Raw genomic sequence first — 15,694 nt, 5'->3', positions numbered from 1 at the left:
GCTGCTGGGGTCTGGTGGTGGAGCTAGTAGGGTCTGGTGGTGGATGGGGTCTGGTGGTAATGCTGCTGGGGTCTGGTGGTGGAGCTAGTGGGGTCTGGTGGTGATGCTGCTGGGGTCTGGTGGAAGCTCCTGGGGTCTGGTGGTGGAAGCTCCTGAGGTCTGGTGGTGGAAGCTCCTGGGGTCTGGTGGTGGAAGCTCCTGGGGTCTGGTGGTGATGCTGCTGGGGTATGGTGGTGGAGCTAGTGGGGTCTGGTGTTGGAAGCTCCTGGGGTCTGGTGGTGGAGCTAGTGGGGTCTGGTGTTAATGCTGCTGGGGTTTGGTGGTGGAGCTAGTGACTTACATGTTTTGAAAAAGGCGGGCATGACGAAAAGATCCTGTAAAAAATCTCTGTAATATGTTTCTTTTTTTCCTGTAAAGTTGGACATTTGAAAGATTAGGTAAATGGGGAATGACTGGCTTTTAATCAGTTGTGGAACTGCAACGAAATTCATTTCTGCATAAGACCCAATGCGAGAAAGAGATGGTCGACCTTCCTGTGCCGAGCACCAAGAAGAGGATTAGAGGGGTTTTCCAAGTCCAAATAATATTATTGCAGTAATACATGTTTCCGCCCAGTTTCGAACAGGGGACCTTTCGCGTGTTAGGCGAACGTGATAACCACTACACTACGAAAACTTGCATGCTTTGAAAATGGCGGGCGTAACGAAAAAAAAATCCTATCTTCAAATCATTCATGTTAGAAATAAATGTGTGATTTCATATAAGTTGTCCTGGTGCGGTAAAATTAAAAATCATCCATCGGTATTACCATGCTGGGTAGAAAATACAAAATGTACCACAAGGGAAGCCAACTGATTACTTTTGAAAGACAGTACTGGATATGATTAATAACTGCAAATTAGGCAGTCGTCTTGCACATTCAAACATTACTCGTTGTTGGCAGGATTCGAACCTGCGCGGGGAATCCCCAATGGATTTCTAGTCCATCGCCTTAACCACTCGGCCACAACAACCTGTCAGCTGTGTGTATGTGTGTGTGTGTGTGTGTGTGAAACTTCAGAAATAGACAATTTAGAGTCTTTATTTTAAAATGGTTGGTTTTACTTTATTTTAAAATGGTTGGTTTTACTCTATTAGGTTGAGACATATTTTCATCCTCATTTTGATTAAATGCATTTTCATCAACAGCATTTTCATCAACAGTCAGCATCAACAGTCAGCATCCACAGCCAGTATGTTCATAGTTCATAGATCATACATCCACTTTCTTGTTTCCAAAAAGCTCTGGATAGATTTCAGTTAATCTCTCACATCTCATGTATGAGAGGATCTCTTAAGTAGCAGAGGATGGTTTCGATCCATCGACCTCTGGGTTATGGGCCCAGCACGCTTCCGCTGCGCCACTCTGCTGTATAACCAGGATGTGACTCCGCCACACAGTGGGGGGGAGGGGGGTAGGGGACTTAAAAGCGGGTCCCCTGGTTCGGACGGTGAGCCGGGTCTCTGGGTGGCTCCAGGTGAGCCGGGTTGTTGAGGTTGTTGAGTTGTTGTTGGGGTCTGGTGGTGGAAGCTCCTGAGGTGTGGTGGTGATGCTGCTGGGGTCTGGTGGTGCAGCTAGTGGGGTCTGGTGGTGGAAGCTCCTGGGGTCTGGTGATGGAAGCTCCTGGGGTCAGGTGATGGAAGCTCCTTGGGTCTGGTGATGGAAATTCCTGGGGTCTGGTGGTGGAAGCTCCTGGGGTCTGGTGGTGATGCTGCTGGGGTCTGGTGGTGATGCTGCTGGGGTCTGGTGGTGGAGCTAGTGGTGTCTGGTGGTGGAAGCTCCTGAGGTGTGGTGGTGATGCTGCTGTCGTCTGGTGGTGGAGCTAGTGGTGTCTGGTGGTGGAAGCTCCTGGGTTCAAAGTCCAGAGTGCTAACCATTACACCATGGAACCCTGTTCAGCTTTTATTGTGTTTTTATTGTGGTCCTGAAACCAGAACATGAGTAAAAAACAATATGCGCTTGAGCATCTGACAGAGTGCTGTCCATGGTGCTAGGAGCGTCTGGGTGTTTATGGTACCAGGGCCCTGGTCCTCCAGGCCCAAGGGCTGGCTCTTTCACTCCAGTGGCTGGTCGGTGGGGGGCTTAAAAGCGGGTCCCCGGGTTCGGACGGTGAGCCGGGTCTTTGGGTGGCTCCAGGTGAGCCGGGTTTTTGAGGTTGTTGAGTTGTTGTTAGGGTTTGGTGGTGGAAGCTCCTGAGGTGTGGTGGTGATGCTGCTGGGGTCTGGTGGTGCAGCTAGAGGGGTCTGGTGGTGGAATCTCCTGGGTTCTGGTGGTGATGCTGCTGGGGTCTGGTGGTGGAAGCTCCTGGGGTCTGGTGGTGGAAGCTCCTGGGGTCTGGTGGTGGAAGCTCCTGGGGTCTGGTGGTGGAAGCTCCTGGGGTCTGGTGCTGATGCTGCTGGGGTCTGGTGGTGGAGCTAGTGGGGTCTGGTGTTGGAAGCTCCTGGGGTCTGGTGGTGGAGCTAGTAGGGTCTGGTGGTGGATGGGGTCTGGTGGTGATGCTGCTTGGGTCTGGTGGTGGAGCTAGTGGGGTCTTGTGGTGGATGGGGTCTGGTGGTAATGCTGCTGGGGTCTGGTGGTGGAGCTAGTGGGGTCTTGTGGTGGATGGGGTCTGGTGGTAATGCTGCTGGGGTCTGGTGGTGGAGCTAGTAGGGTCTGGTGGTGGATGGGGTCTGGTGGTAATGCTGCTGGGGTCTGGTGGTGGAGCTAGTGGGGTCTGGTGGTGATGCTGCTGGGGTCTGGTGGAAGCTCCTGGGGTCTGGTGGTGGAAGCTCCTGAGGTCTGGTGGTGGAAGCTCCTGGGGTCTGGTGGTGGAAGCTCCTGGGGTCTGGTGGTGATGCTGCTGGGGTATGGTGGTGGAGCTAGTGGGGTCTGGTGTTGGAAGCTCCTGGGGTCTGGTGGTGGAGCTAGTGGGGTCTGGTGTTAATGCTGCTGGGGTTTGGTGGTGGAGCTAGTGACTTACATGTTTTGAAAAAGGCGGGCATGACGAAAAGATCCTGTAAAAAATCTCTGTAATATGTTTCTTTTTTTCCTGTAAAGTTGGACATTTGAAAGATTAGGTAAATGGGGAATGACTGGCTTTTAATCAGTTGTGGAACTGCAACGAAATTCATTTCTGCATAAGACCCAATGCGAGAAAGAGATGGTCGACCTTCCTGTGCCGAGCACCAAGAAGAGGATTAGAGGGGTTTTCCAAGTCCAAATAATATTATTGCAGTAATACATGTTTCCGCCCAGTTTCGAACAGGGGACCTTTCGCGTGTTAGGCGAACGTGATAACCACTACACTACGAAAACTTGCATGCTTTGAAAATGGCGGGCGTAACGAAAAAAAAATCCTATCTTCAAATCATTCATGTTAGAAATAAATGTGTGATTTCATATAAGTTGTCCTGGTGCGGTAAAATTAAAAATCATCCATCGGTATTACCATGCTGGGTAGAAAATACAAAATGTACCACAAGGGAAGCCAACTGATTACTTTTGAAAGACAGTACTGGATATGATTAATAACTGCAAATTAGGCAGTCGTCTTGCACATTCAAACATTACTCGTTGTTGGCAGGATTCGAACCTGCGCGGGGAATCCCCAATGGATTTCTAGTCCATCGCCTTAACCACTCGGCCACAACAACCTGTCAGCTGTGTGTATGTGTGTGTGTGTGTGTGTGTGAAACTTCAGAAATAGACAATTTAGAGTCTTTATTTTAAAATGGTTGGTTTTACTTTATTTTAAAATGGTTGGTTTTACTCTATTAGGTTGAGACATATTTTCATCCTCATTTTGATTAAATGCATTTTCATCAACAGCATTTTCATCAACAGTCAGCATCAACAGTCAGCATCCACAGCCAGTATGTTCATAGTTCATAGATCATACATCCACTTTCTTGTTTCCAAAAAGCTCTGGATAGATTTCAGTTAATCTCTCACATCTCATGTATGAGAGGATCTCTTAAGTAGCAGAGGATGGTTTCGATCCATCGACCTCTGGGTTATGGGCCCAGCACGCTTCCGCTGCGCCACTCTGCTGTATAACCAGGATGTGACTCCGCCACACAGTGGGGGGGAGGGGGGTAGGGGACTTAAAAGCGGGTCCCCTGGTTCGGACGGTGAGCCGGGTCTCTGGGTGGCTCCAGGTGAGCCGGGTTGTTGAGGTTGTTGAGTTGTTGTTGGGGTCTGGTGGTGGAAGCTCCTGAGGTGTGGTGGTGATGCTGCTGGGGTCTGGTGGTGCAGCTAGTGGGGTCTGGTGGTGGAAACTCCTGGGGTCTGGTGATGGAAGCTCCTGGGGTCAGGTGATGGAAGCTCCTTGGGTCTGGTGATGGAAATTCCTGGGGTCTGGTGGTGGAAGCTCCTGGGGTCTGGTGGTGATGCTGCTGGGGTCTGGTGGTGATGCTGCTGGGGTCTGGTGGTGGAGCTAGTGGTGTCTGGTGGTGGAAGCTCCTGAGGTGTGGTGGTGATGCTGCTGTCGTCTGGTGGTGGAGCTAGTGGTGTCTGGTGGTGGAAGCTCCTGGGTTCAAAGTCCAGAGTGCTAACCATTACACCATGGAACCCTGTTCAGCTTTTATTGTGTTTTTATTGTGGTCCTGAAACCAGAACATGAGTAAAAAACAATATGCGCTTGAGCATCTGACAGAGTGCTGTCCATGGTGCTAGGAGCGTCTGGGTGTTTATGGTACCAGGGCCCTGGTCCTCCAGGCCCAAGGGCTGGCTCTTTCACTCCAGTGGCTGGTCGGTGGGGGGCTTAAAAGCGGGTCCCCGGGTTCGGACGGTGAGCCGGGTCTTTGGGTGGCTCCAGGTGAGCCGGGTTTTTGAGGTTGTTGAGTTGTTGTTAGGGTTTGGTGGTGGAAGCTCCTGAGGTGTGGTGGTGATGCTGCTGGGGTCTGGTGGTGCAGCTAGAGGGGTCTGGTGGTGGAAGCTCCTGGGGTCTGGTGATGGAAGCTCCTGGGGTGTGGTGGTGGAATCTCCTGGGTTCTGGTGGTGATGCTGCTGGGGTCTGGTGCTGATGCTGCTGGGGTCTGGTGGTGGAAGCTCCTGGGGTCTGGTGGTGGAAGCTCCTGAGGTCTGGTGGTGGAAGCTCCTGGGGTCTGGTGGTGGAAGCTCCTGGGGTCTGGTGGTGGAAGCTCCTGGGGTCTGGTGGTGGAAGCTCCTGGGGTCTGGTGCTGATGCTGCTGGGGTCTGGTGGTGGAGCTAGTGGGGTCTGGTGTTGGAAGCTCCTGGGGTCTGGTGGTGGAGCTAGTAGGGTCTGGTGGTGGATGGGGTCTGGTGGTGATGCTGCTGGGGTCTGGTGGTGGAGCTAGTGGGGTCTTGTGGTGGATGGGGTCTGGTGGTAATGCTGCTGGGGTCTGGTGGTGGAGCTAGTAGGGTCTGGTGGTGGATGGGGTCTGGTGGTAATGCTGCTGGGGTCTGGTGGTGGAGCTAGTGGGGTCTGGTGGTGATGCTGCTGGGGTCTGGTGGAAGCTCCTGGGGTCTGGTGGTGGAAGCTCCTGAGGTCTGGTGGTGGAAGCTCCTGGGGTCTGGTGGTGGAAGCTCCTGGGGTCTGCTGGTGATGCTGCTGGGGTATGGTGGTGGAGCTAGTGGGGTCTGGTGTTGGAAGCTCCTGGGGTCTGGTGGTGGAGCTAGTGGGGTCTGGTGTTAATGCTGCTGGGGTTTGGTGGTGGAGCTAGTGACTTACATGTTTTGAAAAAGGCGGGCATGACGAAAAGATCCTGAAAAAAATCTCTGTAATATGTTTCTTTTTTTCCTGTAAAGTTGGACATTTGAAAGATTAGGTAAATGGGGAATGACTGGCTTTTAATCAGTTGTGGAACTGCAACGAAATTCATTTCTGCATAAGACCCAATGCGAGAAAGAGATGGTCGAACTTCCTGTGCCGAGCACCAAGAAGAGGATTAGAGGGGTTTTCCAAGTCCAAATAATATTATTGCAGTAATACATGTTTCCGCCCAGTTTCGAACAGGGGACCTTTCGCGTGTTAGGCGAACGTGATAACCACTACACTACGGAAACTTGCATGCTTTGAAAATGGCGGGCGTAACGAAAAAAAAATCCTATCTTCAAATCATTCATGTTAGAAATAAATGTGTGATTTCATATAAGTTGTCCTGGTGCGGTAAAATTAAAAATCATCCATGGGTATTACCATGCTGGGTAGAAAATACAAAATGTACCACAAGGGAAGCCAACTGATTACTTTTGAAAGACAGTACTGGATATGATTAATAACTGCAAATTAGGCTGTCGTCTTGCACATTCAAACATTACTCGTTGTTGGCAGGATTCGAACCTGCGCGGGGAATCCCCAATGGATTTCTAGTCCATCGCCTTAACCACTCGGCCACAACAACCTGTCAGCTGTGTGTGTGTGTGTGTGTGTGAATCTTCAGAAATAGACAATTTAGAGTCTTTATTTTAAAATGGTTGGTTTTACTTTATTTTAAAATGGTTGGTTTTACTTTATTAGGTTGAGACATATTTTCATCCTCATTTTGATTAAATGCATTTTCATCAACAGTCAGTGCAGTATGTTCATAGATCATACATCCACTTTCTTGTTTCCAAAAAGCTCTGGATAGATTTCAGTTAATCTCTCACATCTCATGTATGAGAGGATCTCTTAAGTAGCAGAGGATGGTTTCGATCCATCGACCTCTGGGTTATGGGCCCAGCACGCTTCCGCTGCGCCACTCTGCTGTATAACCAGGATGTGACTCCGCCACACAGTGGGGGGGAGGGGGGTAGGGGACTTAAAGCGGGTCCCCTGGTTCGGACGGTGAGCCGGGTCTCTGGGTGGCTCCAGGTGAGCCGGGTTGTTGAGGTTGTTGAGTTGTTGTTGGGGTCTGGTGGTGGAAGCTCCTGAGGTGTGGTGGTGATGCTGCTGGGGTCTGGTGGTGCAGCTAGTGGGGTCTGGTGGTGGAAGCTCCTGGGGTCTGGTGATGGAAGCTCCTGGGGTCAGGTGATGGAAGCTCCTTGGGTCTGGTGATGGAAATTCCTGGGGTCTGGTGGTGGAAGCTCCTGGGGTCTGGTGGTGATGCTGCTGGGGTCTGGTGGTGATGCTGCTGGGGTCTGGTGGTGGAGCTAGTGGTGTCTGGTGGTGGAAGCTCCTGAGGTGTGGTGGTGATGCTGCTGTCGTCTGGTGGTGGAGCTAGTGGTGTCTGGTGGTGGAAGCTCCTGGGGTCAAAGTCCAGAGTGCTAACCATTACACCATGGAACCCTGTTCAGCTTTTATTGTGTTTTTATTGTGGTCCTGAAACCAGAACATGAGTAAAAAACAATATGCGCTTGAGCATCTGACAGAGTGCTGTCCATGGTGCTAGGAGCGTCTGGGTGTTTATGGTACCAGGGCCCTGGTCCTCCAGGCCCAAGGGCTGGCTCTTTCACTCCAGTGGCCGGTCGGTGGGGGGCTTAAAAGCGGGTCCCCGGGTTCGGACGGTGAGCCGGGTCTTTGGGTGGCTCCAGGTGAGCCGGGTTTTTGAGGTTGTTGAGTTGTTGTTAGGGTTTGGTGGTGGAAGCTCCTGAGGTGTGGTGGTGATGCTGCTGGGGTCTGGTGGTGCAGCTAGAGGGGTCTGGTGGTGGAAGCTCCTGGGGTCTGGTGATGGAAGCTCCTGGGGTGTGGTGGTGGAAGCTCCTGGGTTCTGGTGGTGATGCTGCTGGGGTCTGGTGCTGATGCTGCTGGGGTCTGGTGGTGGAAGCTCCTGGGGTCAGGTGGTGGAAGCTCCTGAGGTCTGGTGGTGGAAGCTCCTGGGGTCTGGTGGTGGAAGCTCCTGGGGTCTGGTGGTGGAAGCTCCTGGGGTCTGGTGGTGGAAGCTCCTGGGGTCTGGTGCTGATGCTGCTGGGGTCTGGTGGTGGAGCTAGTGGGGTCTGGTGTTGGAAGCTCCTGGGGTCTGGTGGTGGAGCTAGTAGGGTCTGGTGGTGGATGGGGTCTGGTGGTGATGCTGCTGTGGTCTGGTGGTGGAGCTAGTGGGGTCTTGTGGTGGATGGGGTCTGGTGGTAATGCTGCTGGGGTCTGGTGGTGGAGCTAGTAGGGTCTGGTGGTGGATGGGGTCTGGTGGTAATGCTGCTGGGGTCTGGTGGTGGAGCTAGTGGGGTCTGGTGGTTATGCTGCTGGGGTCTGGTGGAAGCTCCTGGGGTCTGGTGGTGGAAGCTCCTGGGGTCTGGTGGTGGAAGCTCCTGGGGTCTGGTGGTGGAAGCTCCTGGGGTCTGGTGGTGATGCTGCTGGGGTATGGTGGTGGAGCTAGTGTGGTCTGGTGTTGGAAGCTCCTGGGGTCTGGTGGTGGAGCTAGTGGGGTCTGGTGTTAATGCTGCTGGGGTTTGGTGGTGGAGCTAGTGACTTACATGTTTTGAAAAAGGCGGGCATGACGAAAAGATCCTGTAAAAAATCTCTGTAATATGCTTCTTTTTTTCCTGTAAAGTTGGACATTTGAAAGATTAGGTAAATGGGGAATGACTGGCTTTTAATCAGTTGTGGAACTGCAATGAAATTCATTTCTGCATAAGACCCAATGCGAGAAAGAGATGGTCTACCTTCCTGTGCCGAGCACCAAGAAGAGGATTAGAGGGGTTTTCCAAGTCCAAATAATATTATTGCAGTAATACATGTTTCCGCCCAGTTTCGAACAGGGGACCTTTCGCGTGTTAGGCGAACGTGATAACCACTACACTACGGAAACTTGCATGCTTTGAAAATGGCGGGCGTAACGAAAAAAAAATCCTATCTTCAAATCATTCATGTTAGAAATAAATGTGTGATTTCATATAAGTTGTCCTGGTGCGGTAAAATTAAAAATCATCCATGGGTATTACCATGCTGGGTAGAAAATACAAAATGTACCACAAGGGAAGCCAACTGATTACTTTTGAAAGACAGTACTGGATATGATTAATAACTGCAAATTAGGCAGTCGTCTTGTTTCAGGTACAAAATGACTGTTTCTCGCTGAGAAACTGCCAAAAAGCGGATTTCTGTAATAACATTGATTTACCTTCTGATTTTTCAAGGCAAGCTATTGAAAACGTCAGAAAATTGGAGAAAGGAGTCTATGTAGTTGATTTGAGGGACTCATTTCATTATTGGACTCACCAAACCACTTACAGTGTTTCAGGTACAAAATGACCGTTTCTCGCTGAGAAAATGCCAAAAAGCGGATTTCTGTAATAACATTGATTTACCTTCTGATTTTTCTAGGCAAGCTATTGAAAACGTCAGAAAATTGGAGAAAGGAGTCTATGTAGTTGATTTGAGAGACTCATTTCATTATTGGACTCACCAAACCACTTACAGTGTTCCAGGTACAAAATGACCGTTTCTCGCTGAGAAAATGCCAAAAAGCGGATTTCTGTAATAACATTGTTTTACCTTCAAATTTTTTAAGGCAAGCTATTGAAAACGTCAGAAAATTGGAGAAAGGAGTCTATGTAGTTGATTTGAGGGACTCATTTCATTATTGGACTCACCAAACCACTTACAGTGTTTCAGGTACAAAATGACTGTTTCTCGCTGAGAAAATGCCAAAAAGCGGATTTCTGTCATAACATTGATTTACCTTCTGATTTTTTAAGGCAAGCTATTGAAAACGTCAGAAACTTGGAGAAAGGAGTCTATGTAGTTGATTTGAGGGACTGATTTCATTATTGGACTCACCAAACCACTTACAGTGTTTCAGGTACAAAATGACTGTTTCTCGCTGAGAAAATGCCAAAAAGCGGATTTCTGTCATAACATTGATTTACCTTCTGATTTTTTAAGGCAAGCTATTGAAAACGTTAGAAAATTGCAGAAAGGTGTCTATGTAGTTGATTTGAGAGACTCATTTCATTATTGGACTCACCAAACCACTTACAGTGTTTCAGGTACAAAATGACTGTTTCTCGCTGAGAAAATGCCAAAAAGCGGATTTCTGTCATAACATTGATTTACCTTCTGATTTTTCAAGGCAAGCTATTGAAAACGTCAGAAAATTGGAGAAAGGAGTCTATGTAGTTGATTTGAGAGACTCATTTCATTATTGGACTCACCAAACCACTTACAGTGTTTCAGGTACAAAATGACCGTTTCTCGCTGAGAAAATGCCAAAAAGCGGATTTCTGTCATAACATTGATTTACCTTCTGAATTTTCAAGGCAAGCTATTGAAAACGTCAGAAAATTGGAGAAAGGAGTCTATGTAGTTGATTTGAGAGACTCATTTCATTATATGACTCACCAAACCACTTACAGTGTTTCAGGTACAAAATGACTGTTTCTCGCTGAGAAAATGCCAAAAAGCGGATTTCTGTAATAACATTGTTTCAAGTGTCTGAGAGAGCTTAGCAAGGGGCCTCGCATTGACCATTACTTCCTTAGAGGTAGGGCAAATCAGTCGAGTGAAGCCCAGTGGCAGGATATTCACCACAGTCCACAGGGTATCAGAACCCCAGACAAAGCTCAATCAAGCACAGATCCATTTATGAACATCAGCCCAGAGCCCATCCAGCCACAGACAGCAGTAGAGCGGAGGCTGACTGGACGAAAACCTCAAATCTTGTGGCCTAAATCCTGTCAGAAAAAGGAGTGGGAAACCACAGACACAGACCTCGTCCACCTTTTAGAAGGTCTGAAAGGGGGTGTGGAGAAAAAACTGGACAAGATCGGAGAGACCATTTATAGCTATGGAGCAGAGAGATTTGGTGTGAAACGTGAGAACTTGCAGACACAGAAGGAACCATCTGCTCATCTCAAGTCCAGGAGACAACAAGAGATTCAGAGACTCGTGAAAGAAAGGAGGTGCCTGAGGAAACAATGGAAGAAGGCCACGGAAGTGGAAAGGAAAGGCCTTGGGGCACTACAGGGCGACATCAAGCAGCGTCTGGCAGCACTGCGAAGAGCAGAATGCCTGAGAAGGCAACATAAGAAGAGAGAGCGAACGAGGACTGCCTTCTACAGAGATCCCTATAAATTTGTTAAGGACCTCTTTGTCAGGGAGAAATCTGGGACCCTCAAAGTACCCATAAGAGAACTGGAAGAACATCTTCGGAAGACCTACTCCGACAAACAGAGGCATGTGCCAGCCAGCATTCCGGAGGATATGCCACCCATCCAACCACCTGAGCACCAGATGGAAACAAGGCCCCCCACATGGAGCGAAGTTGAGAGCACAGTAAAACGGGCAAGAACAGCTTCAGCCCCGGGGCCCAACGGCAATCCATACAGGGTGTATAAGAACACGCCAGGCGTCTTGAAATACCTCTGGAAGCTTATGAAAGTGGCATGGGAAAAAGGAATGATACCAAAGGCATGGCGACGGGCAGGAGGGATCCTGATTCCCAAAGAGAAGAATTCCTCAACCATTGAGCAGTTTCGCCAGATCAGCCTTCTCAATGTGGAAGGAAAGATTTTCTTCAGTGTCGTGGCCCGTAGGCTCTCAGCATTCCTGCTGGCGAACAACTTTGTTGACACCTCAGTGCAAAAGGCAGGGATAATTGGGTTCTCAGGTTGCTTGGAACACACAAATGTCATCTGGCACCAAGTACAGACGGCCAAGAAGGAGAAGAAAGACCTGCATGTGGTGTTTTTAGATCTTGCCAATGCCTTCGGGTCAGTGCCTCATGAGATCTTGTGGACAGCGTTCAACTTCTTTCAAGTGCCAGAGGGCATCACAAGTCTAGTCAAAGCCTACTTCCAGGATCTCCAATTCTGTGTTACAGCACAGGATAGTACAACTGCCTGGCAGCACCTTGAGATAGGCATTATGGCGGGCTGCACCATCTCGCCACTGGTGTTTACAATGGCAATGGAGCTACTTATTCGTGCATCACGATGGGTGGTTGGAGGAGAACGATTGAGAGCGGGCTCCGTCTTCCCCCAATCAGGGCGTACATGGACGACATGACGACAATAACAACAACGGTCGCATGTACCAAACGTCTGCTGGAGAAACTCCGGGGAAACATCAAATGGGCACGAATGGAGATTAAACCCAGCAAATCCCGTAGCATCTCCATTGTCAAAGGTAAGCTCACCAATGCAAGGTTCTATGTGGACGACCAGCCAATCCCAACAAGTTCTGGAGAAGCCTATCAAAAGCCTTGGCCGATGGTATAGCGCAGAACTTAAAGACTCTGAGCAGGTGGAACAACTCAGGCAGGATACAATCAGCGGCCTCAAGCAGATTAACAACACTGCTCTCCCTGGAAAATTGAAGCTATGGTGCTTTAAGTTTGGGCTGCTACCTCGCCTCATGTGGCCAATTTCCATCTATGAGGTCACCTTATCTAATGTCAATCGGCTTGAGAGACTGGTGAATGCCCAAGTGAGGAAGTGGCTTGGACTGCCGATATGCCTTTCCAGCATAGGCCTGTATGGCAATGGAGCGCTCTCCCTTCCAATCTCAAGCCTGGTGGAGGAGTACAAATGTGCCAAAACAAGGGTGGAAATGACTCTTACAGAATCCCGGGACCCATGCGTCAGAGATGCGGCTCCAAACCTGGCAACAGGGAGGAAATGGAAACCATCTGCAGCAGTAGCAGTGGCAAAGACCACCCTCAGACACCGGGATATAGTGGGACGAGTCCAACATGGCAGAGGGGGTCTTGGCCTGGAAGCAACAACACCCGCTTGGCAAAAGGCTACTCCGTCTGAACGGCGACACATGGTGGTTGAGGAGGTGCGCAACCAGGAGGAGGCAGCCAGGTGTGCCAAGGCAGTCTCCCAAGCCCAGCAAGGACGCTGGATGAGGTGGGAGGGTGTGGAGAGGAGGAAAATCACGTGGAATGAGATGTGGAGCATGGAGGCTAATAGGCTCAGCTTCATCATCAGAGCCACTTATGATGTCCCGCCCTCTCCAACCAACCTACATCTCTGGTATGGAGAGGACCCAGTCTGCCTGCAGTGTGCAGCCCCAGCAACCCTCAAACACATCCTGGTGGGTTGCAAGACCAGCCTGACTCAAGGAAGATACACCTGGCGCCATAACCAAGTGTTGAAGGGCTTGGCTGCCGAACTTGAGGACAAGAGGGTCACCATCAACGCCATGCCTTTCAAAACCCAGACCACCCTCCCACGGAAGACAACATTCGTCCGACAAGGGGAGAAACGGAGAACCAAGCCATCACCTCCAAACTAAGGCCCACTGGACACAGCCCGGGATTGGGAAATGCGGGTAGACCTCAGCCAGAGGCTCACTTTCCCGCCAGAAATCGCAGCAACCAACCTGCGCCCAGATTTGGTCCTCTGGTCCAAGTCCTGCCGGCGTGTCTTCATTGTGGAGCTGACTGTCCCGTGGGAGGATAACATCGACGAAGCATTCGAAAGAAAAAGGCTGCGTTATGCTAACCTAGCAGCTGATGCTGAGGCATGGGGATGGAACGTAAAGGTGTGGCCAGTGGAGGTTGGCTGCCGAGGCTTTGTAGCCAGGCTCCTGAAGGAAGTTGGGATCAGAGGACAGGCCCAGCGGAAGGCAATAAAAGAACTTGCCAAAGCAGCCGAACGGAGCAGTCACTGGCTGTGGCTGAAACGGAGGGATGCAACATGGGCTGTTTGATGACCACGGGGTGCCACCATATGACACACACCCAGGTCTGATCAGCCTGTGGCAGGCCAACCTTGGAAGAGGGTGTATTGTGTTAAGAGGCCGAAACACCTGATGAAGACAAGGCACACAACTGATGACGTGTAGATTTGGTGGTTCCCCGCGATCCTGTCCAAACTCCACCCAACAGTCATGTCCGATAGGAGTTATCGTGCTGATATATTTTAGGGATATTAACAGCTAGTCCTATTAAGAATCCTACCTTCTGATTTTTTAAGGCAAGCTATTGAAAACGTCAGAAAATTGGAGAAAGGAGTCTATGTAGTTGATTTGAGCGACTCATTTCATTATTGGACTCACCAAACCACTTACAGTGTTTCAGGTACAAAATGACTGTTTCTCGCTGAGAAACTGCCAAAAAGCGGATTTCTGTCATAACATTGATTTACCTTCTGATTTTTCAAGGCAAGCTATGGAAAACGTCAGAAAATTGGAGAAAGGAGTCTATGTAGTTGATTTGAGAGACTCATTTCATTATTGGACTCACCAAACCACTTACAGTGTTTCAGGTACAAAATGACCGTTTCTCGCTGAGAAAATGCCAAAAAGCGGATTTCTGTAATAACATTGTTTTACCTTCTGATTTTTTAAGGCAAGCTATTGAAAACGTCAGAAAATTGGAGAAAGGAGTCTATGTAGTTGATTTGAGCGACTCATTTCATTATTGGACTCACCAAACCACTTACAGTGTTTCAGGTACAAAATGACTGTTTCTCGCTGAGAAAATGCCAAAAAGCGGATTTCTGTAATAACATTGTTTTACCTTCTGATTTATTAAGGCAAGCTATTGAAAACGTTAGAAAATTGGAAAAAGGAGTCTATGTAGTTGATTTGAGAGACTCATTTCATTATTGGACTCACCAAACCACTTACAGTGTTTCAGGTACAAAATGACTGTTTCTCGCTGAGAAAATGCCAAAAAGCGGATTTCTGTCATAACATTGATTTACCTTCTGATTTTTCAAGGCAAGCTATTGAAAATGTTAGAAAATTGGAGAAAGGTGTCTTTGTAGTTGATTTGAGAGACTCATTTCATTATTGGACTCACCAAACCACTTACAGTGTTTCAGGTACAAAATGACTGTTTCTCGCGGAGAAAATGCCAAAAAGCGGATTTCTGTCATAACATTGATTTACCTTCTGATTTTTCAAGGCAAGCTATTGAAAACGTCAGAAAATTGGAGAAAGGAGTCTAAGTAGTTGATTTGAGAGACTCATTTCATTATTGGACTCACCAAACCACTTACAGTGTTTCAGGTACAAAATGACTGTTTCTCGCCTAGAAAATGCCAAAAAGCGGATTTCTGTAATAACATTGATTTACCTTCTGATTTTTCAAGGCAAGCTATTGAAAACGTCAGAAAATTGGAGAAAGGAGTCTATGTAATTGATTTGAGGGACTCATTTCATTATTGGTCTCACCAAACCGCTTACAGTGTTTCAGGTACAAAATGACTGTTTCTCGCTGAGAAAATGCCAAAAAGCGGATTTCTGTCATAACATTGATTTACCTTCTGATTTTTTAAGGCAAGCTATTGAAAACGTTAGAAAATTGGAGAAAGGTGTCTATGTAGTTGATTTTAGAGATTCATTTCATTATTGGACTCACCAAACCACTTACAGTGTTTCAGGTACAAAATGACTGTTTCTCGCTGAGAAAATGCCAAAAAGCAGATTTCTGTCATAACATTGATTTACCTTCTGATTTTTCAAGGCAAGCTATTGAAAACGTCAGAAAATTGGAGAAAGGAGTCTATGTAGTTGATTTGAGAGACTCATTTCATTATTGGACTCACCAAACCACTTACAGTGTTTCAGGTACAAAATGACCGTTTCTCGCTGAGAAAATGCCAAAAAGCGGATTTCTGTAATAACATTGTTTTACCTTCTGATTTATTAAGGCAAGCTATTGAAAACGTTAGAAAATTGGAAAAAGGAGTCTATGTAGTTGATTTGAGAGACTCATTTCATTATTGGACTCACCAAACCACTTACAGTGTTTCAGGTACAAAATGACTGTTTCTCGCTGAGAAAATGCCAAAAAGCGGATTTCTGTCATAACATTGATTTACCTTCTGATTTTTCAAGGCAAG

The 15,694-nt window shown here is 48.3% G+C and overlaps 7 non-coding genes across 7 annotated transcripts; all 7 read right to left on the bottom strand.

Moving 5' to 3' along the window:
* Nucleotides 1-602: 602 nt before the first annotated feature.
* trnav-aac (transfer RNA valine (anticodon AAC)) lies at nt 603-675 on the bottom strand. Its single transcript has one exon. It is a non-coding gene; the product is annotated as a tRNA-Val (tRNA).
* A 256-nt stretch (nt 676-931) lies between these two features.
* On the bottom strand, nt 932-1,013 carry trnas-aga (transfer RNA serine (anticodon AGA)). The gene has a single exon. It is a non-coding gene; the product is annotated as a tRNA-Ser (tRNA).
* A 2,248-nt stretch (nt 1,014-3,261) lies between these two features.
* trnav-aac (transfer RNA valine (anticodon AAC)) lies at nt 3,262-3,334 on the bottom strand. The gene has a single exon. It is a non-coding gene; the product is annotated as a tRNA-Val (tRNA).
* Nucleotides 3,335-3,590: 256 nt separating this feature from the next.
* Nucleotides 3,591-3,672, bottom strand: trnas-aga (transfer RNA serine (anticodon AGA)). Its single transcript has one exon. It is a non-coding gene; the product is annotated as a tRNA-Ser (tRNA).
* A 2,301-nt stretch (nt 3,673-5,973) lies between these two features.
* Nucleotides 5,974-6,046, bottom strand: trnav-aac (transfer RNA valine (anticodon AAC)). The gene has a single exon. It is a non-coding gene; the product is annotated as a tRNA-Val (tRNA).
* Nucleotides 6,047-6,302: 256 nt separating this feature from the next.
* Nucleotides 6,303-6,384, bottom strand: trnas-aga (transfer RNA serine (anticodon AGA)). The gene has a single exon. It is a non-coding gene; the product is annotated as a tRNA-Ser (tRNA).
* A 2,249-nt stretch (nt 6,385-8,633) lies between these two features.
* On the bottom strand, nt 8,634-8,706 carry trnav-aac (transfer RNA valine (anticodon AAC)). The gene has a single exon. It is a non-coding gene; the product is annotated as a tRNA-Val (tRNA).
* Between the last annotated feature and the right edge of the window lie 6,988 nt (nt 8,707-15,694).

Source organism: Cololabis saira, unplaced genomic scaffold (genome assembly GCF_033807715.1).
Source record: "Cololabis saira isolate AMF1-May2022 unplaced genomic scaffold, fColSai1.1 scf033, whole genome shotgun sequence".
Lineage (NCBI taxonomy): Eukaryota > Metazoa > Chordata > Actinopteri > Beloniformes > Belonidae > Cololabis > Cololabis saira.
Note: the sequence above shows the minus strand (reverse complement) of the source record. Positions and strands in the feature narration are given on the sequence as shown.